Below are 27,105 nucleotides of genomic sequence, written 5' to 3' on the forward strand. Positions count from 1 at the left end.
GGGTACAAGTGTTGTGGTGAAGTGGGTTAAGTCACTGCTTGGGATGCTCAAATCTCATTTCAGAGTGCCTAGATTTGAGACCCACTTCCACCTCTTGCTAATGCACACCCTGAGGGGCAGCAGGGATCCAAGTAGTTGGATCCCTGCCACCCACATAAGAGAGTTGGATGGAGTTATTGGCTTCTGGCTTCAGCATAACTTAGTTTTGGCTGATGTGGGCATATATGTGAACCAATGGATAGAAGCATACTGTCTCTCTACCTTTTTTTAAAAAAAGATTTATTTATTTATTTATTTGGAAGCCACAGTTACACACAGAGAGAAGGAGAGGGAGAGGGGGAGGGGAAGGGAAGGGGGAGGGAGAGGGAAGGGGGAGGGAGAGGGAGAGGGAGAGGGAGAGGGAGAGGGAGAGGGAGGTCTTCCATTCACTGCTTCACTCCGCAACTGGCCGCAATGGCCAGACCTGTGCTGATCTAAAACCAGGAGCCAGAAGCTTCTTCCAGATCTCCCATGTGGGTTCAGGGGCCCAAGGCCTTGGGTCATCTTCTACTGCTTTCCCAGGCCATAGCAAAGAGCTGGATTGGAGGTGGAACAGCCAGGACGCGAACTGGCGCGCATATGGGATGCTGGCACTGCAGGCGGCGGCTTTACCCACCATGCCACAGTGCAAGCCCCACTACCTCTTCTTCTTCTTCTTCTTTTTTAAAAGATTTATTTATTAATTTGAAAGGAAGAGTGACAGAAAGCATGGGAGATATACAGAGATCTTCCATCTGCTGGTTCATTCCCCAGATGGCAGCAATAGCCAGGGATGAGCCAGGCTGAAGCCAGGAGACAAGAGCTTCATACATGTCTCCCACGTGGGTGGCAGAGGCCCAACTATTTGGGCCATCTTCTGTTGCTTTTCCTAGGCTATTAGCAAGGATCTGGATGGGAAGCAGAGAGCCGGGCATGAATTGGTGCCCATATGTGATGCCAGCACCACAGGTGGTGGCTTTAGCCACTTTACTACAATACCGGCTCCTGTTGTTCTGCTTTTAAACAAATAAAAATAAATATGTAAGTAAATTTTTTTAAAAAAAGATGAGAGTGCTCTCTTGGTTTCAGGTTCTCATTCTAGAGACTTCCTTACTTTAACTACATGCTGCTCTTAGACATTATGAGAAACTCCAGTGACTCTACAGTCCATTCTTTTTAGCTTATATTAATTTTGGTTGGGTTTTGTTACTGTAACTAAAACAGTATGAAAAATAAATAGAACATAGTTTTTTCTTTAAAAAATAAAGAACCCACGCTGTTATCTTGTATTTATAAAAATTACCATCAGAACATTATTAGTTCTTTATATTCCTAATTGTTTTTTTTTTAATTTTTTTTATTTTTTGACAGGCAGAGTGGACAGTGAGAGAGAGAGACAGAGAGAAAGGTCTTCCTTTGCCGTTGGTTCACCCTCCAATGGCCACTGCGGCTGGCGCACCACGCTGATCTGATGGCAGGAGCCAGGTGCTTCTCCTGGTCTCCCATGGGGTTCAGGGCCCAAGCACTTGGGCCATCCTCCACTGCACTCCCTGGCCACAGCAGAGAGCTGGCCTGGAAGAGGGGCAACCGGGACAGAATCCGGCACACCGACCAGGACTAGAACCCGGTGTGCCGGCGCTGCAAGGCGGAGGATTAGCCTAGTGAGCCGAGGCGCCGGCCCCTAATTGTTTTTTGTAACTATCAAGTTAATGGTTGTATAATTTCCATAAAGATAATGTACAGTAACTGTCTAACCACTTATTTTTGACATTCAGGTTTATAATTTTTCACTTTTATGAATAATGAATGATACACTGAAATCTGTATAAATTCACATTTAGGATCACTTCCTAAATAAACTGGAATGCCTTAGTCAAAAATCATAAGTGCTTTTAACATTCTTGACATGTATTGCCAACTGCTTTCCCAAAGGATTGTTCCAATTTACAGTGCCTCCAGTCATAAGCTAGGTTTTAATATTTTATTTTGCACTGTGTGCCAGGGAATTTCAGGTCATCACATCTATCCATCATCTTCCAAGACAGCTTGCTCCAGTCCTCTTTTACCTGATTCCCTCTGGGGAATCTTCTTTCAAAGAGCAGGATTTCCTCTGAGAATCACCTGCCAGACAAAATACTCTTGACTCAAGGCCACCAATCCAGAACAAAAGGAGGGAATCTGAAGCTTGGGAAGTGCTCTGAGTGGAGCATCAGGACTGCCTGGCAGCTGGCCACCATACTTCAGCCTGTTCTCACCTATGCCAGCATGTCAGCTGTAGGAACTGTGACTATATGTGCGAGCCAAGAGGCAAACCTCCCAGAATGTCTGTCTTGCTCTCGAGCTGGGAGAATGAACCAAACTGGCTCTGGAGTTATCCCGGCTGGGGTGGCAGCTCTTACTCCCCTACCTATTATTTGGTATTCAGAAATAGCTACTCATAAACAGGGAGAGGAAAGGATGATGACAGGTATGAAGCTAGTAGTGAAATGGCAAAGAGCTGGGTTTGTTTCTTAAATGGAGAGCCAGTGAGTTAAAGATTTAGAATCCTGCTTCTTCAAGGTTGAGGAGCATGCTTGTCCCAAGTGGATGCTCTGCCCTTCATTCCTATTTCTAGTCACTGGGAGCTCTGAAACCAAAAGCCTTATTTGGGAGAATGGATAAATGTCTTAACACTCACTGTAGCAGCTTGTACATAAAGGATGAGAGGACAAGCTTCGTGAGCCAGGAGGTAGGAGCCAAAGTCAGAAAATGAGGGTTCCTCCTGAGAAACTTGGCTTGGCCTAACCCCTAACCCTCATTCCCTGAGCCAGATGTTGAGTAGGCTCCTGTCTTACCCTTAAACTAGCTAGAGGCACAGGTCTTGGCCTGCACAAACTTGTGACCTACAAGATCTTTGAGCTTCAGATCACTATCCCTTTCCCTCCATTTCAGTCTCTTTAGGGAAAGACTATCTCATTTAATGGAGAAATGGATAAACCTACAAAGTTCTTTAAAAATAGATCAGCACACATGGCCCGGGAGTGCGGTGGAGGATGGCCCAAGTGCTTGGGCCCTGCACCCCATGGGAGACCAGGAGAAGCACCTGGCTCCTGGCTTTGGATCAGCGCGGTGCGCTGGCCACAGCGGCCATTGGAGGGTGAACCAACAGCAAAGGAAGACCTTTCTCTCTGTTTGTCTCTCTCACCGTCCACTCTGCCTGTCCAAAAAAAAAAAAAAAAAAATAGATCAGCAATGATTAAAATGGTAAATTTTATGTTATATAAATTTTATCACAGTTAAAAAATGAAAAAAAAAATTGACCAGTAGGCCTAAGCAGAAGTTGGGATGAGGGTAGGTAATGGAGGGGAAATTTCTTTTTTTTTTTTTTTTCCCATTCAGGTTTAGCTAATGCAGACTTTGGAAATGAGGCCTTTTGTGAGAAAGAGGAAATGATTCTAAGATCAAGGCTATCTGGAAGGACTGGGGATTTCTGGTTGGGTTTCTGGGGGCCTTTTACTAGGGATGCCCCTTTGAGGACAGGAAGACAGGAACTAGATATTTGGTGCTGAGAGTTAGGGAGCATGGTTCAGAGGACATTTCCATGTTCTTCCAGGATGTAGATTCTAGTTCCTCAAGGTAAGGATGAAAGTGTGGACACTAAGAGATACTGCCCAGGAATCAATATGGGGCACTCCACTGGAATGTCCTTGAGATTGGTCCCTCACAGCCCTGCACATGGCAGAAAGCCAAAGCAGAAGAAATGCCAACAGACACTGATATTTATCTGGGCCATAACGACATGCAGATCCTCATCTCGATCCTGGCCCTAAATCCCACTTAAGGATTTTTGATAAGCTTCAATGACTCAAGGGACTGAACCTGGCCTGCACTGGTTCAAGAATTTTTGGGGCTCTTTGATTCTTCCAGGAAAGCAAAGTAATAGTCTGACAGAGTCTATGGGATCCCTTCCCTATGGCTTTGGAAAGGTAAGGAATTAGTCGCCTGCAATGGACTTTGGATCTGGAGGACATCAAATAGCTTCTCTCCTCTGTGGAACTTTTCCTGCCCTGCTCTCCCTCTCTTTTCCAGCCTGTTCTAACTCTAACTCTCATTATGCCCAGGAGGCTCACAAAGACAACTCGAAACTCTAAAGGTCGGCTCTCTGACCAGGCCAGTCTCCCATTTTTTTTTTCTTTTTGTCCTTTCAATAATTAAACATTGGTGAGCTTGCCACTTGTTAAAATTCTTGATATTCACAGAACACCAGTAAGGAGCAGGGCACAATTATATTGGAGAAGGAAAACACCAAGTCATGGTTCTTGCTCAGCTATTAAAGAGGGGAGATGACAAGTACACAAATCAGCCTATTTAAGGCGGAAAGGGGAAGCTGAGAGGTGGAAATGTGTAAAGGGTTGTGGGAGCACAGAGAAGAGAGTGCTGGTGGTGGAGGCTTGCTAGCCTCCCTGACCAGAGGGTCAGGCCTGGGCAAGAGGCTGGTTACACCAGAAGCCCAGCTGTTGGGTCACTCAGTACTTTGGCAGAGGATTTACAGCAATGACTGAAGTTTGGTCCTAGGGCTGGGACTCAAGTCTTAATACTTTCAGTTGCTGCTGCTGTAACCCCTCCAGTGCTCAGCCCACCTCATTTCTGGGGATCAAAACCTTTTCCTTTCACACAGAAAAGGGTCAATTGGCTCCAAGTGGGTGGCTGCGAAGTTTTTATTGAACAAACAGGGATTGAGTCTTAAGAATGTGAGAGAGATAGAGATAGAGATAGAGATAGAGATAGAGATAGAGGGGATGGCAGTGTTGTGATATGGAGGGTTAAGCCACTGCTTGTGATGCCAGCATTCCATAATGGAATGTCAGTTGAGTCCCAGCTACTCCACTTCTGATCCAGCTCTCTGCTAATGTGCCTGAAAGCAGCAGAAAATGGCTTAACGTCTTGGGCCCCTGTACCTATGTATAAGACCCAGATAGAGTTTTAGGATCCTGGCTTCGCCCTCATTACAACCACTGGGGAGTAAACCAGAGCATGGAAGATCTCTCTCTCCCTCCCTCTGTCACTCTGTTTGTCAAATAACTAAAATAGATCTTTAAAGAAAGAGGGAGGAAGGAGAGAGAGAGAGAGAGAGAGAGAAAATTTTTTTTATTGCCTCCAACCAAGCCTAGGGTCTGCAGTCACTCTCACCAGTCCTACTCTACATAGCAGGGAGACCATGGCTGTAGGGTTAGAGCCTGACCTGGGGTGAAGGAAGTCAGAGAAAGATAAGGAAGGTTAATTACACAAAGGCTATGGGCTCCCCTTCTGAATCTCTGAAGTCCAAGTGCATAGCAGTTGGGGGTAGAGGAAGGAGAAGAGAGATTTTAGCTTAGTACAAGCTCAAGGCAAATTTTAAAGCTAGCCAATTTCTTGTCATGCAACTCTCAAGAGAAATGATACTCAACTGCTAAGCTAGATTTCCTGGGGTTCCTGCTGGAGGGTTTGCTCAAGGCAGTAGAGAGCCTTTCTCTATCCACTCATCACTTTCTGGCTGGCACAGTGACATTGACCAACTAAAGGAGATTCAACCTTATGCTTAAGGCATCCACAGGAAGGGGCCCTAAAAGAAATAACCAACACCCTCCCAAGGAGCCTCCCTACATCTCTGCAGCCCATACCTCTGGGGACATCTTCTCTACTCTGATCATATCTCCCTGCCACAGCCCCTCCCCACCTATGCAGTTTTCCCCTCTTCTAGATAGCTCTGACACACCTGTGTACAACCTTCTACTCCTGCTGAGCCTAGAGCTTCTTAAGCATTAATGTGCATACAAATAACCTGAGGATTTTGTTTAAATGCAGATTCTGATTCAACAGGTTAGAGCGGAGCCTGAGTGTTATTGATACCAGTGCTGTTAGTGCAGGGACCACCCTTAGAATAGTGAGGCTCTATGCCAGCCCTACACTATCCCTGAACAGTCCCTCAAAGTGCCCTCTACCCTGGTTTAACCTGGTTAGTCTCAGTGCCAAGAGGAGACAATCATTTGGGAAGGGAAGAAGTAAAGGGCTGCTCAAACCTCATGTTGCAGAGGCAGCTCTATTAAGCTCTCTGGCTGATGCAGGCAAGATGTTCAGAACAACTTATCCTACATATGGTTTTTCTGGAATTCATCCAACTGTTGTTAATATTGCTTGAAGATTTGCTATATTCATGTATACAGCCATGGTGCTGGGCACTTTATCTTTATCATCTCATTTAATCCCTCCCTCCCCACCAAACCAAGTAAGATAAATTATTATTTTAGAATTGGAGAAGCAGGTTATGTAAAGTAATATTTTTGAAGTCATGCCTTGAAGGCGATTTGAACCTAATTTGTTCATCTCTCATACCCAAGCCTCTTCTCAGAGACATCAGATAAAGCCTTCAGAGCTTACATAGCTGTGGGACTTTAGTTTTGCAATGCAGTCACTTGGAAGGCTGGTATCCAGTTCAATCATGTCTCCAGCATTTGCTCATCTTTAGAAAATGGCATAGATGCTTTCTGGTCATCAATGTCTTGTTCAGTGAGTTCTCCGTAAGAAGGGAATATTTGAGCTGCTGAAGCAGTCAATAACGAGAGAGAGAGAGGGAGAGAGAGAGAGAGAGCGCGAGCACAGCCTGGTTTGTGATCCTGCTACTGAGGGAGAAAAAGCACTGAGAACTGAGACTGTGGAGTCTAAGAGAAAAAAGTAGAGGCAGTGCAGGAAAAGGAAAATAAAAGGGGTTTTAATCACCAAATTTAGTTCTAGTCCCCCATTTTAGGGATACCTACATTCTAGGCATGGTGATGGGTGTTGAGTATATAATGATAACATGGATATGGTCCCATGAAGCATTCAATGACAGGCAAATTAATAAGCAGATCATTTTAATAATATGCTAAGTGCTGTGACAGGTTTGCATAACTGTGGTAAGTACACAGGCTACAAGTGCCTATTCCACCCTGGTGTGTTAGGGAAGACAACTCCAAAGAAATTTGAAGCATGGAGCATGAGGAGGAAATAGAAGTGAACCAGACAGAGAAAGGAGTGGGGAGGCAGATGCACATGACTATATATAGCAGGCAAAAAAGAACAGCTCAATTTTGCTAGAATGTCCAATATTAGGGGGGTAAAGTGGCAGGTAATGAGACTAGAATGGAAGGAATTTTAAAAATTATGCAGGACATTTTCATTTCAGGGCTTCACACTTTAATTGAAAATAATGGGGAGTCCCTAAAGGATTTTCAACCCATTGTCAGATTTATAAAGACAGAGCACTCTCTGGGAGTAGTATCAAGAGAATGGCCAGGAAAGATTAAACTGGAGGCTGGGAAATCAGATAAGAGTCATTCCAAGAGGTGAAAAAAGCTCGAATAAAGCAGTATTTGTGGCATTAGAATGAAGATGATGGAGAAGAAAAACATATCAAGGTCAAACTGCTGATTGGGTCTGGGTTGGAGGGAAAAGATCTAGGCAAGGATGACTCCTGGTTTTCACCCGTGTGACTGGGTGAATTGTGATGCCATCAAACAAGACAGAAGAACGGAAACAAGAGTAAGCTTTAGTGATTTGTCTGTGTGTGTGTGTGTGTGTGTGTATGTGTGTTCAGTAGTGTGTATAAACATGAAGGGCTGGGACAAAAACCTCAAGGAATACCAGCACTGAAGGACTAGGCAGAAGAAGACCAACAAGCATGGTCAGAAGGGCAAGAGACCAGGAGAGACCATCATGAACATCTGGGAAGGATGGCTTTTGAGAATAATAATTTAAGACAGTGGGGGACCAGACCAGTCATAGAGGGACAATCCTCATATGACAAGAGAAACTGGCGGATAGTTGACATCAAGAAAGAACACAAGACACGCTCTTTTTCTTAGGTTAGTTAACATTTCAGCAAAAACTTTATTTTATTCTCAACAATTATGGGTCTAATCCTTGGGAAGCTTGAGACTCTGCACTGACAGAATCCTTCCAGTAGAGAAGTCCAGTCGTAGTCATCATGTCAGGTTCACTGTTTCTTAGGAAGTATGGGTAAGGCGTGAGTGAAAGGTGAGGGGAGGCTGACTAGGGCCTTTACACCCCAGAAGTAACAGCAAGCATGGGGTGGGCAGTTGCTCCCAGGTTCTAGCTGTACCTGAATTTCCCGACTTAGACTTAGGCTATCTCCTGCAGGCTATGGCTAAAGGTAGCAAGGACCCTGGATATCCAGTCCTTGGGGCAGGAGGCCAGCACAGACCTAAAAGAAATGGCCTAGGAGTCCAGAATGAAGAGAGAAGCAGTCTATGTTGAGAATTTTTTTTCCTAATCCTGGAACATCCAGATGGAGGTTCAACTTTGGAACCTATACCCAGTTGTATGGTAATCATGATTTTTCACATTTAAAACCTTCCGTAATACCTTTCAATAAAGCAAACAAATGTAAAAATAAAGAAGCATTTGACTTAATTTGTATAGTAATGTAGTCACTAAGCTACATGCCCCCACTGTGCCCAGGAAGTTTTTAAAAATACAGTTAAAGCTAGGGGTAGATCTTTGTTGTTCTGCCTCCTACAGCCAAATATTGAAACCTACTGGTGTGCAGGCAGCACACTGAGGTACAAGAAAGTCACGTTTACACCAGGGGAGGGGACTAGCAACCTCAATGAAGTTGGACTGACTTCTCAAATCATTGACCTTGGGGACCCACTGCATTTTTGGGGAAAAATCATGTTTTGGGCATGAACAGCCTATGTTTCACTATTTATAAAGCTAGATCTGTGAATGTTGCCAGAGTTGAATGAATGTTTTATGCTATTTGGTACATTTGAAATAACCCAATAAGCTGAAAATTTTTGCTATGAAAGGAATGCTTGTCCTAGAGAGTAAAATCTTGGTTACAATTAGAAAGGAAACTCCAACAGTTCCTGCGTTCCCTTGCAGGGGAACAATACCATTACTTCACGCACTCTACAACTAGTGTCTGTCAGAGGGTTAGTTACGGGGCCTTCACATCTGGGCTTCAAGGAAGCACAGAGTAGCCATTTTCAGGAATGATTTGGCTTTTAAACAGAAACCTAATTTTACAGGCAGTAGGAACCTGCCTTTTCATATTATGACTTCCACTCTTTTCCCAAATCTTCTATCTTTCTCTCCAATGAGAACTTTCTGAGTGTTGGTTCACTGGTAATTTTATCCTGTTTTGATGTTTAAGAGAATAATCTTCTGCTCCTTGTTATGATGTCTTGGTGGGATTGAGTTTTCTCTTTCTAGTTGGGGGGAATGATGTACTATGGAAAGAACCCCAAATCCTAGATCCCAGTCTACAGGGCTGCTCGGATTCTGAGAGAATTTTGCACCCTCCCTTGCACCACCACCACATCTGGCCCAGCTCCAGCCAGCTGCAAATGGTCTGGATCGAGCTGCTTCGACATGCTGATGTTATCGGCCTCATGGTGCCTGGAGCAAGCAGATAGGAACAGGCAATGGCGCCGTCTCACCGGACGTAGTAATGTAATTTAGTTTCTGAAATCCAAGTATAAAATCTTGAAAGCTGACTTTTTAAAAAATCTATCTCAGGAGGCAGGGGGTTGTGTGGAATTCCCAGTGGAATCATCTAAACAGAGAAATGGCTTCTGTTGTGTATTAATAAACAGTTCAAAGCAATGGAAAAGCACACAGAGGGGATAATGTAGAGAAAGTGCCAGTCTTTCTTGCTTCCTGTCTCCTCCCTTCTCTTAGCTGTGCTGCTAGGTGTGGACCACTCCATTTGTGTGATTCCCAAACTGCGACTGGAAGTGCCTGTCCCTAAACATTCCTGTGAGAGTTCTTGATTGTAAAACAGGCACCAGCCTACCCTCAGGCAAGCCAGGGCAGTTGAGGTGGGTCTTAACTAGCACCTTTTTTTAAGGAATTATTCAGATCAGACTAAGAGTGGGGCAAAAGAGTAGTTGCATGCCTCTCCATCTCTCTCTCCAACCTCATCTTGTGCTACTCTTCCCTGGGGTTACTGCAGTTTGCTTCACTGGTCTTCTTTGTTTCCAATGGGGTGTCAAGATCTTTCCTACCTCATGTCCCACTTCTGGTTAGAGGCCTTGGATGACACATCATCTGTTAAAAGAAGCTTCCCAGGAATGCCAGACTAGGTTAGATTCCTCTATATTCTCATAGTCCCTCATTACCTTCCAACCCGCACATTTCTTTCATATACTTATCACATTTTTAAAGTGATGACTTAGATAATTTTTAAAATATACATGCAAGAAGGTAGGTGCCATGGCTATCTTCACTGTGTTATCCTAATTATCTAGCACAGAAAATGAAGGGTAAGCATTACCTCCTACCTGGTTTGTAGGCACAGAAAGGGTCTACCTGTAAGAGAGAGTTGGTGGGGGGCGGTGCCATGGCTCACTTGGTTAATACTCTGCCTGCAGTGCCAGCATCCCATATGGGCGCCAGGTTTTAGTCCCGGTTGCTCCTCTTCCAGTCCAGCTCTCTGCTGTGGCCTGGGAGGGCAGTGGAGGATGGTCCAAGTGCTTGGGCCCTGCACCTGCATGGGAGACCCGGAGGAAGCACCTGGCTCCTGGCTTCGGATCGCCATAGCTCTGGCCGTAGCAGCCATTTGGGGAGTGAACCAATGGAAGGAAGACCTTTCTCTCTGTCTCTCTCTCTCACACTGTCTAACTCTGTCAAGTAAATTAAAGAGAGAGAGAGAGAGAGAGAGAGAGAGTTGGGAAAAGGCTGCTGGCCTTTGAGGCTGTGTCAAATGATGTCCCAGCAGATATATCTTGTGCCTATCTAGGACCACTTCTATTTTTTTATTTTTTTATTTTTTTTGTTTGACAGGCAGAGTGGACAGTGAGAGAGAGAGAGAGACAGAGAGAAAGGTCTTCCTTTGCCGTTGGTTCACCCTCCAATGGCCGCTGCGGCCGGCGCACCGCGCTGATCTGATGGCAGGAGCCAGGAGCCAGGTGCTTTTCCTGGTCTCCCATGGGGTGCAGGGCCCAAGCACCTGGGCCATCCTCCACTGCACTCCCTGGCCACAGCAGAGAGCTGGCCTGGAAGAAGGGCAACCGGGACAGAATCCGGCGCCCTGACCGGGACTAGAACCCGGTGTGCCGGTGCCGCTAGGCGGAGGATTAGCCTAGTGAGCCGCGGCGCCGGCCAGGACCACTTCTATGTAAGCCTCTGGCTGGGGGCTGAAAGACTACCTTACAGGGAGTTATTTTGGAGAAGAACCAAAGTAGGAGTCTTGCGAAACTCTCATTCACTAGCTCATCTGAGGCCTTGGCCTACTTAAACCCAGCTTAAAGTCCATGGTCAAAGCAGCAGCTCAGCTCTAGGCCAACTTCTCATGGGGACTGACCGCAAGCTGCATTGACATGGCCTTCTTTGGCCATGTCTGGGGTCAGGGTCAACTACTTGCTTGCAGAGATTTATAATCCCACAACCAAAGGATTAAGGCTCAATTCTTATTGTGGAGTTTTAGAGGCATTGACAACCAGCTTGGAATTCAAACTATCAGGGAATTATTTGGAGGGAGTAAGGGATGGGGCTTTCTGATCCTTTGTCTGGGGCTTGCAACTGTGGTGAACAGGCAATAAACTTACCCAAGGAATGGGAACTCTTAGGAACTGAACAAGGACACAGTAAAGGAAAATACAAACCTCCTGGAATAGTAAACACAACCTCTGGCTGGAGACAGGGCCTGTGGATGGATTCCAGTTTGCCTGTGAATTGCCTGACTTTCAGAGTCTAGACAGGTTATTTCACTCTCTGAGATCTCGAATCTGTTTTCATTCAGGCCCTGAGATCCCAGAAAGAGCCTCTAGGGCAGAGAGTAAATGAGTTGTCCCAGGTCAATGCCAGATGGCAGCCCTGGGGTTAGAATTCACAGGCCCTTCTTTCCTGCCAGCTGCTTCCTCCCCTGAGTCCTGTATTGTTTCTTCTTCTAAATGCTCAGGACTGTATTCAATTTAGTTAGGTTTGTGGTCACATAATCATGGCTCCTAAATAAAACAGTGACTACAGAGCATCCGCTGTGAAGAAGGCAAACACAGGGGTGCTTTTGCCCCCGAGAACACACTGAGAGCACGCTCTGGGTGAGGTTAGGCCTGTTCTAGCTGAACAAAAATCAACACAAAAAAACCTCTTGGGATCTAGCGAAATTCTCATCCATTTTTGTTTCTTCTTTAGGCATCCTTATGTGTTGAAAGAGCCTGTGCTTAATCCTACAGTTAGGGCCTCTTCTGGAAGCTTGAATGTGCAGCTTCCAGGAGAAATAGTAGGGCCAGGTTGAGTCTAGATTCAGATTCTCTGAACATTTTTTTTTTTTTTAAGATTTACTTAATTACTAAAAGGCAGAGTGATGGGAAGGGGAGCGGGCGGAGAGAGAGAAAGAAATATCTTGCATCTGCTAGTTCACTCTCTAAATGGATACAACAGCCAAGGCTGGGCCAGGCCAAAGCCAGGATCCAGGAACTCCCAAGTACTTGGGCCATCCTCTATTGCCTCCCAGGTACATTAACAGGCAGCCAGATTGGAAGTGGAGTAGCAGGGACTTGAAGCAGCAGTGATATGACTGATGGTTCTAGGAGAGCAAGCCTGCAGCTCTTCTCCAGGGGTTTCACTATTTATCACCAGTTTCTTTGACCAGGAAGTTCTTTGAGGTGTAATTCATGACATAACCTTTGAGTCAGACAGTTCCTTCAATAAAGGATCCAGGAATCTAGGAGAAGTGAAGAAAACAAGGTCTTTCAAGATTCAGAGAAGGGTGGTTGGGAGGAATGGGATCCTGAGTGTTTTCATTCAGTTTCTTCCAGGAAGACCTACTTACCTTCCTTCTTCACTAAGTGAGAATACGTGCTGGCTCTGATTCATTTAGCCATGGAAAAGACCTGGAGGTGAAGGAGGCATTTTAAACCAGAAAATCTAAACTCTAGTGGATTATGATTCTTCTGCCCTTCCAGAATCCTCACAGACTCCCTCCCTCTACATACCTTGGTGAATTGGGGAGGAAATCCCTCTACAGTGCTTATTGAACTCTCCTCTGCCTCTGTCTCTGGGTGCATGTGCATGGCTATGGTAGGGGTGGCAGCCTATGAGCCCAGACTCACTAGCTTTATTTACGCTTCTACTTCTATACACCTCCCTCCAGGTCAATGCTTTCCTCCTAAACAAAGATGTATTGAAATCAAGACCATTCTCTCTGCCAGGCTGAAGGCCACGAAAGGCTTCTGCTTTAGGTTTTGAAGACAAAGGTCCTTTAATATTTCCTTGTTTTACTGGAATTTTACTCTCCCATCCCCAAGCATTCTGTAGCCCTGAGGTGTTAGAGTATTGGGCCTTGGTCAAGGATATCTTAAGAGATGAATGATTGTTTTGCAAGTTTACTTTACCTGCAGAGAGGTCGAGACCTCAACAGAGAAATCAGTGGGGGCTGTATGTGTGTTGGGGAAGATGTGGGGTAGGAGGGGATAAGAAAGGAATTGCTGTTCCCACAGGAAAATAATAGTATCAAAGAAAAGAGGTCCAATCCTTTACACAGCCAGAGACATGTGCAGAAAGGCTGTTCAAAATGAAATGAGGGCCCGCACCGTGGCACAACGGGTTAAAGCCCCAGCCTGCAGTGCCGGTTTGAGTCCTGGCTGCTCCACCTCCAATACAGCTCCCTGCTAATGTGCCTGGGAAAACAGTGGAGGATGGCCCAGGTCCCTGGGCACCTGACTCATGTGGGAAACCCGTAGGAAGCTCCTGGCTCCAGATTGGCTCAGCTTTGGCTGTTGTGGCCACTTAGGGGGTGAACCAGTGGATAGAAGATCTTACTCTCTCTCTGTTTCTATACCTCTTTGTAACTCTCTTTCAAATACATAAAATAAATCTTAAAAAAAAAAAAAAAAAGAAATGAGCGCAGGACTATAAGGACATGGCATCCAGGCCTTTTAGACCTGGCAGGGAAGGGCTTCTAGGAGCTATCCAGGGTTCTGAACTCTCTCCCTTGAAGACACTGGAGGCACTGGACAAGAAATCCACCTGCTGGTTAATGCTGACCTTAAATGCCATTTACTCATCTCTGCCCAATGCTGATACCAACTGCCTGCTTGTACCTATGGCCTCATGGCCTGAAGTAGCTCCAACAGGACTCTAATATCTCTGTGGCTGCAGCTTGGGCTTTGCACCAGAAGCCTGGCTCCCTGGCCAGATTTTCAACAAGGGCTGAGGTTGAGAATCTTGGTATGTGTGAGAAAATACCTCCTAGTTCCTCTAGAAACTCAGGACAAAATGGGCCTGGCTCAGGAGCAAAGTGGCCATAGGGGAGGAAGAGAGGTCTCCACGTGCTACATCCTCAGCCAGCTCAACAGCTCTTCTTCAGTGGCCACTGCACATACAAGAGCACACACACTCATATGCAAATATACACATTCTGGATTGATTCTCATCCTGTCACTGTAGACTGTTCTGCTACAGAGAAAATAGTCTCTCTGTCTGCACTTGAGCAGAATGTAACTGCTTTGTTTCCATCACAGATATCACAGAAATTTGTCAAAGAACATCAAGGCAGAGAAAGAGAGAGAGAGGAGAGAGATTGATTTTTCATCAACAGGTTCACTCCTCAAATGCCCACAATGACTAGGGCTGGGCCAGGTTGACGCCAGGAGCCAGGAGCTTCATTTGGATCTCTCATGTGTGTGCAGTGGCCCACACACTTGGGCCATCTTCCATTGCCTTCTCAGGTGTACTAGCTGGGAGCTGGATCAGAAGTGGAGCAGCCAGGACTCCAGTGGTTGCCCATATGGGATGCTGTTGTCACAGGTGGCAGCTTAACCCATTGCACCATGATGCCAGACCATGGAATGTGTTTCTTAAATAAGCATTAAATAGTATTACAGAGTGGCTTTTACGTGGGTGTGTGTATATGTAATAAAGCATATGCTTACCATATGTGTATGCTTTATTGACTGATGATCATATGGCAGGGATTGTGGTAAATACTGTATGTGTATTATCTCATTTAATCCACCCAGTGAGTCTCTCTGAGACAAGTACTATATTTACTATTACTTTCCTCATGTTAAAGATACAAATCCCAGAATTGATGAGAATTGTGTTGTAGTAATTATGCATTTGCTGTGACCCTGAGAATCTAATGTACTAATAAATTGCTTGTAAAAAAAAGATGAACACTGACACCTAGTGAAGTTAGGAACTAGACTGAGATCATTCAAATAACCTAATGACGGAAGTAGGACTAAATTCCAAAACCAGTGTTCTTACAAATTCTTACTTAGGTATCAAACACTCTTACATGCAAGTGTACATCCAACACACACAAGGACCCAAGCTTTGTGCCAGGAGGCTAACACTGGATAGTTCTAGATCAGAGCCTTTTTTCTGCCAATGGCCATTTGGATATTGTGGGCCACACACAATTATCAACTTAAACTGTCTTAACTGGTTTTAACCACTAGGCCAAACTATTTTCCCTTGGCCTTATGGAAACATTATTTTTTTAAAAAAAGATTTATTTATTTATTTGAAAGGGCAGAGTTACAAAGAGGCAGAGGCAGAGGCAGAGGTAGAAAGAGATCTTCCAACTGCTTGTTCACTCCCCAAATAGCTGCAATGGCCAGAGCTGCCTTGATCTGAATCTAGGAGCCAGGAGCTTCCTCTGGGTCTCCCATGTGGGTACAGGGATGCAAGGACTTGGGCCATCCTCCACTGCTTTCCCAGGCCACAGCAGAGAGCTGAATCAGAAGTGGAGCAGCCGGGATTTGAACCGGGGCCCATATGGGATGCTGGCACTGCAGGTGGTGCCCTCATCCAATATGCCATACTGCCAGCCCTGAAACATTCTATACTTACTATTTTGACCACAGTGGTAACCCATCCATCTCCCCACCTTGTTTCCTCTTCCTACTTTTGCATTACTCTTAAAATACTCTTTAGAGAAGTCAACACTGTTCTGATTACAATACTCCCTTGCTAAAGACCCTCCAATGGCTCCTATCACTTAAAGACTCCTTATCCTTGTAGCTGGCATTATGATGCAGTGGGTTAAACTGCCACTTGCAACAATGGCATCCCAAATCAGAGTGTATGTTACAGTCCTGGATGTTCTGCTTTCAATCCAGTTGCCTGATAATGTGTCTGAGAAGGCAATGGGAGATGGCCCAAGTGCTTGTAGCTCCTGCCACCCATGTGAGAGACCAGGATGAAACTCCTGGATACTGACTTTGGCCTGGGCCAGCTCCAGCCATTGTGGCCATTTGGAGAGTGAACCAGTGGATTGAAGATCTCTTTCTCTGTCTCTCCCTCTCTCCCTGTCACTCTGCCTTTCAAATAAACAAATAAATCTTAAACAACAAACAAACAGAAAAAAAAAAAAAACGAAACTCCTTGACCTGACGTTCTATAGTTTTAAAAACATGACCTTAATTTGTCAATCTGGCTGCTTCTTTAATTGCTCATCTTTCTATTATTTTTTTAAAGATTTATTTATTTACTTGAGAGGCAGAGTTACAGAGAGGGAGAGACAGAGAGAGAGGTCTTTCATCTACCAGTTCACTTCCCAAGTGGCTGAAATGGGCTGATCCAAAGCCAGGAGCCAGGAGCTTCTTCTGGGTCTCCCACTTGGGTGCAATGGCACTTGGGCCATCTTCTGCTTTCACAGGCCATAGCAGGGAGTTGGATCAGAAGTGGAGCACCCAGGACTTGAACTGGGGCCCATATGGGATGCCAGCACCACAGGCAGATGCTTAACCTACTATGTCACAGCACTGACCCCAGTTGCTCATCTTTCAAAATCCTTTGTCCTTTTTGTCCCAATTGTCAGCCCTCTATGCAGATAACGCCCAATTACTATATCTAGTTTGACTGTACAGTTTTAAGCCATTAAAAAAATTCTTTAGGGGCAGGAGTTCAGCCTAGTGGTTAAGATCCTACTTGGGAGTATTTGGGTTAGATTCCTGGGTCAGGCTTCTGATTCTAGGTTCCTGCTAATGCAGACCCTGGGATACAGCAGGTCTAGCATCACAGGAGGAGGCTCAATCTACTATGCCACAGCACTGGTCTCTTTTGGGAGGTTTTAAGGATGATTCTTTAGGGTCTGGTATTGTGGCCCAGCAGGCTAGGGTGCTGCTTGTGATGCTGGCATCCCATCGGAGTGCCAGTTCAAGTCCTGGATGCTCTGCTTCCAGTCAAGTTTCCTGCTAATGTACTTGGAAAAGCAGATGATGGCCCATGTACCCGGTCTCTGCCACCATGTGGGACACCCAGATGAAGTTTCTGGTTCCTGGCCTTGGCCTGGTCCAGTCCTGATTGTGGTCATTTGGGGAGTGAACCAGGAGATCTCTCTTACTCTCTCCCTCCATGCCCTTGTCACTCTGTCTTTGTAATAAATAAATAAATAAATAAATCTTCTGAAAAAAAAAAAAAAGAATAATTCTTCAGTACCTCTTCTATCTTCCTATTAAATTGCTACATTATAGTAAACAGATTTAGAGACATGCTTCTTAACATAAGAGTTTCTAATATAAATTAGACAAGGTTAAATCCAGAAAAAAAATTGTAGAACTTTTTATGGCATCTAAACATGTAGTATTTTATTTTTAGTTTTGATTTTTTTTAGCATTCAGAAATATGACTTCTTATTTTATTTTTGATTACACTGAAAGCTTTTAGGCAGATGACTGCCAAAATGACTGTTTTACTACAAAAATTTTTCTTTCTTCTCAAGTCCCATCTCCAGATTTTGTAATTTACATTATTTTTTACCTTGTTGGGCAGAATTCATAATATTTACATTCCATTTTACAACTCAGAAAATGTAGATCTTTATATTTGTGTTGCAACTTATGCTTTCAAAGCCCTTTCCTCATTATCTGACTTAATATGACAATCCTGAGAGACAGAAACAGCATTATGCATCCCAACTTGACAGAGAACACACACTTTGAAACCCTGTAAAGCTGAGCAGTTCCTCTGAAGTTCTCCAGCCAGGTCCAGGACACAGGTTTCCTGGCGCCTTTCCTACTTTCTCACATAAAAACGCCATACTGGAAACTGCAACGTGACAAGTGGTAACACTAGTGGGAAGGAGGCCAGAAGCTAAAGAGAACCATTCAGCTCACATTAGTTATCATGGCTTTACCTTGGGGAATGTGAGAATAAATTTGTCTTCTCTTTATAGTGGTGAAACTACAGGCGATCCCTCGACAAGAGTAAGAGACAGAGTGTTATCTATACAATGTTGATGGCTTTCTGCTTCCAATGAAATGCCCTGCCTCCTCAAAGGTGCAGGGCTCTGCCAAACATGAGAGGGAGGTGAGAAAATGTGAGTTGAGTGGCAGGACCAAGCTGGGGGTGCCCAGCAGGCACGAGATTGGTCAGACAAGTGGCACAGGCATCTGGTAGCTTTTCTATGCTCAGTTCATCTTACCAACTTGTTGGTATGCATACCTGCCTGAAAAATACGGGAATTGTGAGGTAAATGCTCTACTGCCTTGGGAGGCATAATCCAGCAGGAAGGGCATGATTTTCATAGTTTATTTCTCACAATGGGAAAAAAACTCAGAGAAAAGGTAATAGCAGTTTGTAATAACAAATTAAAACAAGTAGAGGTGAATAAAAAATATGAAAGTTATTTTGTAATTCACAGCTGTTTCCATTTTATTTTATACTCACAGGCTTCTAAAATGTGTAATCATACATATAAATTTAAACATATGTAGATGGAATCAGATTATCCATATTTTATGTGTATTTTACAATGGTAACTTTATGCTATGTACATTTGACCACAATAAAATATACATCATGAATATCTTTTCATGTCACTTCATATTACATCTTACTTCCTCCTTTTAAAAGGTTGCCTAGGGCCAGCATCATGGCTCACTTGGCTAATCCTCCGCCTGAAGAGCAGGCATCCCATATGGGCGCCGGGTTCTAGTCCCGGTTGCTCTTCTTCCAGTCCAGCTCTCTGCTGTGGCCCAGAAGGGCAGTGGAGGATGGCTCAAGTGCTTGGGCCCCTGCACCTGTGTGGGAGACCAGGAAGAAGCACCTGGCTCCTGGCTTCAGATCGGCACAGTGCCGGCTGTAGCAGCCATTTGGGGGGTAAACCAACGGAAGGAAGACCTTTCTGTCTCTCACTGTCTGTCAAAAAAAAAAAAAAAAAAAAAAAAAAGGTTGCCTATATGTATGCTCTTGGATGGATGGATCATGTTTTATTTAATCAAGCCCCATGAATGGAGTTTTAGGTTGTATACTGTTTTTCCTTTTCTATTATAATGTTGCAGCTATTGTGACTATTATAGTATCTATTGTAATGTTATAATATTATAAAATTATATTTATAAATATAATATCTAGTAAAATAAAGTCTTCATACATTTTTCTTTTTTTTTTAAGATTTATTTTGTTTATTTGAAAGACAAAGTTACAGAGAGAGAGGTAGAGTCAGAGAGAGAGAGGTCTTCCATCTGCTGGTTTGCTCCCCAAATGACTGCAATGGCCAGAACTGAGCTGATCTGAAGCCAGGAGCCAAGAGCTTCCTCTAGGTCTCCCATGTGGGTGCTGGGGTCCAAGGACTTGGGGCATCTTCTACTGCTTTCCCAGGCCATAGCAGAGAGTTGGACCAGAAGTGGAATAGCCAGGACTTTGAACTGGCGCCCATACGGGATGCCGACGCTGCAGGCTGGGGCTGTAACCTACTGTGCCACAGTGGTGGCCCACATTTTTCTATTTCTGTAACAAACTCCTTGAAGTAGAATTGCTGGGGGGGAGGGGGATGGTCAATGGGTATGCATACATTATGTTAAAAGACATGTTGCTAGTTTCTCTCCACAGAGGAAGTGACAATGTATAGTCTCACCACCTAGGTGTGGGCTTACTCCTATTCCTTCTAAATCCAGCTAGTTGTTTGACTTTTGGCAAGTTACCTTTCTCTCTCTCTCTCTCTCTCTCTTTTTTTTTTTTAAGATTGGCATCCCTTGAAGCCCATGTTAAGGCGTACTGGGTTAAGCTACCACCTGTGACACCAGCATCCCATATGAGCATCAATTTGAGTCTCAGTTAACCACTTCTGATCCAGCTCCCTACTAATGTACCTGAGAAAGCAATGGAAGATGGCTTAAGTACTTGGTTCTGCCACCCATGAGGAAGTCCCGGATGGAGTTCTAGGCTCCTGGCTTTGGCCAGGCTGAGCCCCAATGGTTGTGTCCATTGGGGAGTGAGCCAGTAGATGAATGATTCCTCTCTCTCTCTCAAAAAATAAATAAATAAATGATGATGATAATAATAATATAGGCATCCTTGGAGCTGGCCTTGGGTGCACGTTGTGTATCTGACCTCTGTAATACTATTTAAATTTTTAAAATTTATTTTTATTTGAAAGGCAGAGAGACAGAGACAGACAGAAAGACAGAGACTTTCCATCTGTTGGTTTACTCCCCTAAACACCAGCAACAGCCAGGACCCTGCCAGGCCGAAGCCAGGAGCCTGGAACTTAATCATTGTCTTCCATATGGGTGGCAGGGAACCAAGTACTTAAGCCATCATCTGCTGCCTCCTAGGGTGTGCATTAGGCAGAAACTAGATTGGAAGTAGAATAGCTGGGCCTCAAACGAGGCATTCTGATGCGGGATGCAGGTGTTTTAAGCGGGGACTTAGCCACTGCAACAAATGCCTGTCTCTCTTCTTAAAAAAATTAATTAGTTGGCTGGTGCCACGGCTCACTAGGCTAATCCTCCACCTGCAGCACCAGCACTCTGGGTTCTAGTCCCAGTTGGGGCGCCAGTTCTGTCCCGGTTGCTCCTCTTCCAGTCCAGCTCTCTGCTGTGGTCTGGGAAGGCAGTGGAGGATGGCCCAGGAGATTGGGCCCTGCACCCACATGGGAGACCAGGAGGAAGCACCTGGCTCCTGGCTTCGGATTGGCGCAGCACACTGGCCGTAGCGGCCATTTGGGGGGTGAACCAACGGAAGGAAGACCTTGCTCTCTGTCTCTCTCTATCTAGCTAGCTCTGCCTGTCAAAAATAATTTTTTTTAATTAGTTGGTTACTATGCCAAACATTCTCAACATGTCCTTTTCCTTTGATGGTCTAATAACTATTTGCAAGGACAATATTAGAATAAAATTTATGCAAAATGCTTTACAGCATACCTGGCACATACAACAAATGGTAGCTGTTTCTTGTTTTTATGTTGATCTCTTTTCATTTACTTTATTTACATCTACTCTAAAACATTCATCAATCCTAATTTTCCTGCTTCCTCCTACCCCCCAAAGAACCCTTGGGATGTTGACAAACTTGAGCTTTGCTAATCAATAGCAAGAGGTGTTTGCCATCTTACTGGTCTGAACTTCCCAGAAAAGCCTTGGAGCTAATTTCCAGAGCTCTATCTTTAGTGACTAAATCATTAAGAGACAAAAACTACTCTCTCCCTCTCAATTATCATTACTAGGCTCTTAATCAGGCCATGCTTACTTGCCAAGACACTGTCAGTCGGGCCACTTTAACAGCTGGCCTTTTTCCCCTTTAAAACAGGACACTACATGATGACCTGGAGGCTACAAAGGGCCGCTGAAACAAATGCACCCTGAGACACTGGAGAGACCAGGTTGAGTTTCATTCCTTGTGTCCTTCTACATCTTGGCCCAGAGGCAGAAGCTGAAACTGGATCATGGCTTCTTGGGGCTTTAAGTTCTGACTTACAGTTGAAATTAGGTAGGGCCCTGTGACAACTCTGAAAATCCAAAAGGGGGCAGTATAGTGTTATGGTTAAAAGCTTGGGCTTTGACTAGATGCCAAGGTTTGAACTGACTTTGCCACTTATTAGCCCTGTGACCTTGGTCTCACTCTCCTACTCTGTAGATCAAGGGCATACCATCTTTACAGAGTTGAGAGGATTAAATGAAATGTTATATGGCAGACATGTAACAAGTGCTCATAAACAGCAGAATTTTACATCTGTCTGCAGGGTGTACTGTTGACTATGCTAGTCAGATATGACATGGGGTTACCAAGTAAAAGAGATAAGACCAAATTAATTCAATTCATTCATGCATGCATTCAATATATATGTAGTGAATTACTATTATGTAAAAGGCACCTTATGAGGCACAGGATATCTAAGGAGAAATAAAGACAAATATGGTCTTTGATTTCAGAAACAGCCTTCAGAGGGATCCAGGCAAATAGAATAACTACACATAGACAATTATAAATAGGAAAGGTACAACAAGAAGAGGGCTGCAACAAGTCTAGGGATTGGGGAAGCCCTCTGTGATGAAATTAGAGCTGAGCTAAGAAATGAGGGCTGAGTGAGAGTCAACCAAAAAGGTTGGAAGTGCAGAAAAAGTACTCTGTGCAACAAGAACTTTATGTGCAAAAGCCCTGAAAAAGGGAGTCTGGAACATTAGACAAGGAAAAGCCAGTGAGGCCATGTAGTGATGGGGAGGAGAGTTAATGGGGTGTAAGATAAGCTGAAGGCAGGAGCCAGACCACATAGGCTTTACAGGTCATTCTAAGGAGTTCAGTCTTTCTTGTAAGTGGAAGCTGTTGAGGTGTAAGGGCCTATACCAGGTATCCCTGCAACGTGGCAACACTTTTCTCTAATTATCTCCTTCATGCAAATGAAAGGATGAGGGCCTCATACAATTCCTGCTGTGGTCATCTAGTAGAGGGATGCAAAGAAATAATCTGCAACAGGTTCCTTCCCAAAACAGAATGAGGCCCTTGGTATTCTCATTGCCTAGACATAAAGGAAGAATGTGGGTGGGGCATCCAAGACTGTGAGGCTCTCATCAGAAATCCTATACTGGGTGATCAGTTGTTACTACAGAACCCCTAATGTTTTCTGGCTGCTGCATAGCCAGTCCTTAGCTGGTCTTTACCTCTTAGACTTCCTGCTCCATCAGATGCTCCATTGCTTTGGACATAATGACAATGAGACTAACAACTCTTAGGTTGGGTGGTACAGGTGCCCAGCTCCTGTGAGCAAAGAAGAGTCTAAGGTGGGTGCAGGTTTGCCAGAGGCAGCTCTCAACTTCTGTGTACTTCCTGGTTAGCTCGCTCACAGTGATCATGGCACATGCACTATATTTGTGTGGGGCACATGTATGCCATCTCTACAGGCTCTCCTCTGTGAGGAGAAAGACTAGGTGTGGAAATACTTGGTCAGTACAGAAATGCCACAGTACCAGAGGTGGTAACTATGTTCCAGCCCTCATAGGGATTTTTTTCTTTTTTAAAAAATTTATTTATTGTATTTGTTTGGAAGGCAGAGTGGCAGGGCAGGGGAGATCTTCCATCTACAGGCTCACTCCCTAAATGGCCACAATAGCCAGGTCTGGGCCAGGCCAAAGTCAGGATCCAGGAACTGCATCCTGGTATCCTACATGGGTGGCAGGGGCCCATGCACTCAGCTATCTTCTGCTGCCTTCCCAGATGCACTACCAGGAAGCTGGACTGGAAGCAGAGTAGCTGGGACTCAAACCCACACTCCAATATGAGATCTTCGTGTCACAAGATGTGACTTAACCTCCCTCATAGTTTTTTTTTTTTTTTTTTTAATTTGGCTAAAAATAGAAAAGGACCCAAGAATGCTAGAGCTATGCATTCTATCCTTCCCCCAAGCCCTCTAGCCTGTAGCCCAGCTAAACAGGAAACCAGACTTGGATCGCTGCCAGGGTCCTGGCTGGGGCAGGAAGCTCAGGAAACAAGCGAGAATGACCCTCCTCAGCATGGAAGAAGGCTGGCAGAAATCCCTGGGAAGGCAAAATAAACACAGCCCCTGCTGAACTCTCTCCCAGAGGAGGAAAAGACTAGAGCTACTTCCATGCCTCAGGATGGGTCAAGACCTAGGACCTTCGTGGGGAGAGATAATGTTGTCTCACTGAGAAGAGAATCTGAGTAAGGACCTCGCCCTCAGAGATACACAGGTCCTCGGTGAAGCATGGAAGGATACCTGTGGTTTGAAGACACCCTAGGGCCATCTTGGATTGATGAGGAAATGATGGTACAGGATAAGGGCAGTGGTGGGAAAAGTAGACCTAAAGAAGAGAGGGCCAGGAATCAGGTTATATCTGTGGGGAATGAAGGCAGAGAGTTAATAGGGCTTCTTTGCTGTACAAATGCGAAGGAAATTCATGATGAAATAATCAACTGAGGCAATGAACATTAAGGGCTGAAGAGGAGGAATTTTTGTAATAAAGAGATGAAGCTAATTATACCACGGACCAATCGATCTGATCATCATAAAAGTAGAACAAACACATCATGTGCCTCCTGATTAAACATATATCATACCTCAGAAGTACACACACATCTCCGAAGTATTCTTCACAAAAAGTTGAATTGATTCTAATCAAACTTTGGGTTAAACTACTAATTTGCATAAATACAAAAGATACAGAAGAATAGGATAAAAAAAAAACCCACACAGGATGCAATCAACAAAATCCAAAGGCTGGTGTTGTGGTTTGTGAGCTAGGTAGCCCCCTGTGACACTGGCATCCCATATCAGAGTGCCAGTTCGAGTCCAGCTGCTTCGCTTCTAATCCAGCTGTCTGCTAATGTGTCCAGAAAGGCAGTGGATGATGGCCCATATCCTTGGGCCCTTGTAACCCATGGTAGAGACCTAGATGGAGTTCCAGGCTCCTGGCTTGGGCTTGGCCCAGCCCTGGTTGTTGTGGCCATTTAAGGAGTGAACCAGCAAATGGAAGATCTCTTTCTCTCTCTCTTTTACTGTACACTCTGCCTTTCAAAAAAAATTAAAAAACAAAACAACAAAAACAGAATGTGGGATGCTCTACACACACACACACACACTCACACACATACACATACAAATACATTGTAAGAAAAGAAGAAGTGGTAGGAGGGACTACCTATGAAAAGACACATGCCAACCAAATGCACTATGTAGGTCAGGCTGAAACAAACCAACTACAATTTTTAGAATGTTATGGAATTATTGTTTTTAGCTATGATAATGGTATTGAGGTTATCTTAAAAATAATCTATTTTCGGGAACCACATCATAATATTTTAGATGAAATACATGAGCCTTATGTTAGGATTGTTTGAAGTTGGGTGATGAGTACCAGGGGATTCATTTTGAAGTTTTCTTTTTTTTTATTTTTTTATTTTTTTATTTTTTGACAGGCAGAGTGGACAGTGAGAGAGAGAGAGAGAGACAGAGAGAAAGGTCTTCCTTTGCCGTTGGTTCACCCTCCAATGGCCGCCGCGGCCGGCGCGCTGCGGCCGGCGCACTGCGCTGATCCGATGGCAGGAGCCAGGAGCTAGGTGCTTTTTCCTGGTCTCCCATGGGGTTCAGGGCCCAAGCACCTGGGCCATCCTCCACTGCACTCCCTGGCCACAGCAGAGGGCTGGCCTGGAAGAGGGGCAACCGGGACAGAATCCGGCGCCCCGACCGGGACTAGAACCCGGTGTGCCGGCGCCGCTAGGCGGAGGATTAGCCTAGTGAGCCGCGGCGCCGGCCCCATTTTGAAGTTTTCTGTACTTTGTATATGTTCGAAATTTTCCATGACAAGATATTTTAAAAATATGAAGTCAGCGGGGCCGGTGCCATGGCTCACTTGGTTGATCTTCCACCTGGGGCGCCGGCATCCCATACGGGCACCAGGTTCCGGTCCCGGTTGCTCCTCTTCCAGTCCAGCTCTCTGCTGTGGCCCAGAAGGGCAGTGGAGGATGGCCCAGGTGCTTGGGCCCTGCACCCGCATGGGAGACCAGGAGGAAGGACCTGGCTCCTAGCTTTGGATCGGCACAGCACCAGCCGTGGCGGCCATTTAGGAAGTAAATCAATGGAAGGAAGACCTTTCTCTCTGTCTCTCTTTCTCACTGTCTAACCCTACCTGTCAAATTAAAAAAAAATATGAAGTCAGCAAAATAGAACTGCCTCTTTTCCCAGCCAACTGATATGGGTGGGGGGAGTAATAACAATATAGACCTTTCTAAATGTTTCTTGAGCCCTGAGAGTTGACCTTTGGGAACTGAAACAGCAGCAGGACATCCTCCAGCGTCATCAACAGGGGACTCTTCAGGAAGGTCCCACTCTACCAATGGGACTCTGACAGCCATGGCTCGAAGGGGCAGGGTGTCAGCAGCCCTCTTCAGCTCCTCTAGCCCAGGCCTACTCAATGGGAAGTCCTTCTGGGGATCAATGGGAGCATAGGGCTTTTCTGTTTCTAGCTAAGCTTCACCCCAACCCTGTCAAGGAGGCCAAGAACTCTTTTAATTTGGTGGAGAGAGTAAACCATTTCCTCACGTTCTTACACAAAAGTTCCCTTGGGAACCACTGATAGAAAAAGGAAATCACCAACCCCTTTGTCATTATCAACCTTTAGACCAGAAATGATATAGTAATTTAAGATCATTTTCACACACATGATCTTATTTATCTTACATATAGCCAGAAAGAGGTTAGGAGGCTAGCCAAAGGTCATGGCAAACACAGTAGTTAGAGGTACTCAGAGCTGATTTCCTACCAGCACTATGCAGATAGCTCCTGCCATAAGGCCTGTGCCTTTCACCAGCTCATCCTGATCTTTCCACCACAAAGACACTCAAACTAATTCTTCTTGTGGGAGTTTCCTGAGACCATCTCTCTGCTGTATCTCAACCCCTGAAAATGGAGGATGTGAAACATGAGGTTCTATCCAGAAGTTGACAGGGAGGCTGACAGATGGTCAAATCTTGGCTCCTGACTGGTTTCCTTTGGTGTCAGTGTTTGCTACTCTCCAACTTGAGCTCCCTTCCTGACTTCATATAATTCTCCCTCCACTTCCCCAAATCACTAGCCACCACCACTTGCCCACATCATTATCCTCACTTGGCCTTTTTCTTAGTCTGTGATCTCCTCTAAACCAGGGCTGGAAGCAGCAGAGCAACTGAGGGCAGAGTGGACTTTCTGAAAGCTACCAGTCCTCAGGGAACAGCTTCAGGATTCACAGGAGTCCCGGTGGAGGGCTGTCTCATCGGCTGCTGCAATCTGCATTTCATTGTGGCTACTGGCTTTCCCGCCAGAGGCAGGCCTGCTCTCAGACAGAATGGCCTACAGCATCTGGTTTTTATGGTAAGTAGAATGTGAATTCCACACACCTGATACAA

The 27,105-nt window shown here is 45.0% G+C and overlaps 1 protein-coding gene and 1 long non-coding RNA gene across 7 annotated transcripts in view; one reads left to right on the forward strand and one right to left on the reverse strand.

Moving 5' to 3' along the window:
- The window catches only part of LOC127490740 (uncharacterized), a 53,171-nt gene that overhangs the window by 19,308 nt on the left and 6,758 nt on the right, over positions 1 to 27,105 (forward strand). Inside the window, exon 2 of the long non-coding RNA XR_007919123.2 lies at positions 26,866 to 27,070. This is a non-coding gene — a long non-coding RNA (uncharacterized lncRNA). The remainder of the gene's footprint in view (positions 1 to 26,865; positions 27,071 to 27,105) is intronic.
- Positions 1 to 27,105, reverse strand: part of FAM219A (family with sequence similarity 219 member A) — a 60,621-nt gene that overhangs the window by 19,022 nt on the left and 14,494 nt on the right. The window lies entirely within an intron of this gene.

Source organism: Oryctolagus cuniculus, chromosome 1 (genome assembly GCF_964237555.1).
Source record: "Oryctolagus cuniculus chromosome 1, mOryCun1.1, whole genome shotgun sequence".
NCBI lineage: Eukaryota > Metazoa > Chordata > Mammalia > Lagomorpha > Leporidae > Oryctolagus > Oryctolagus cuniculus.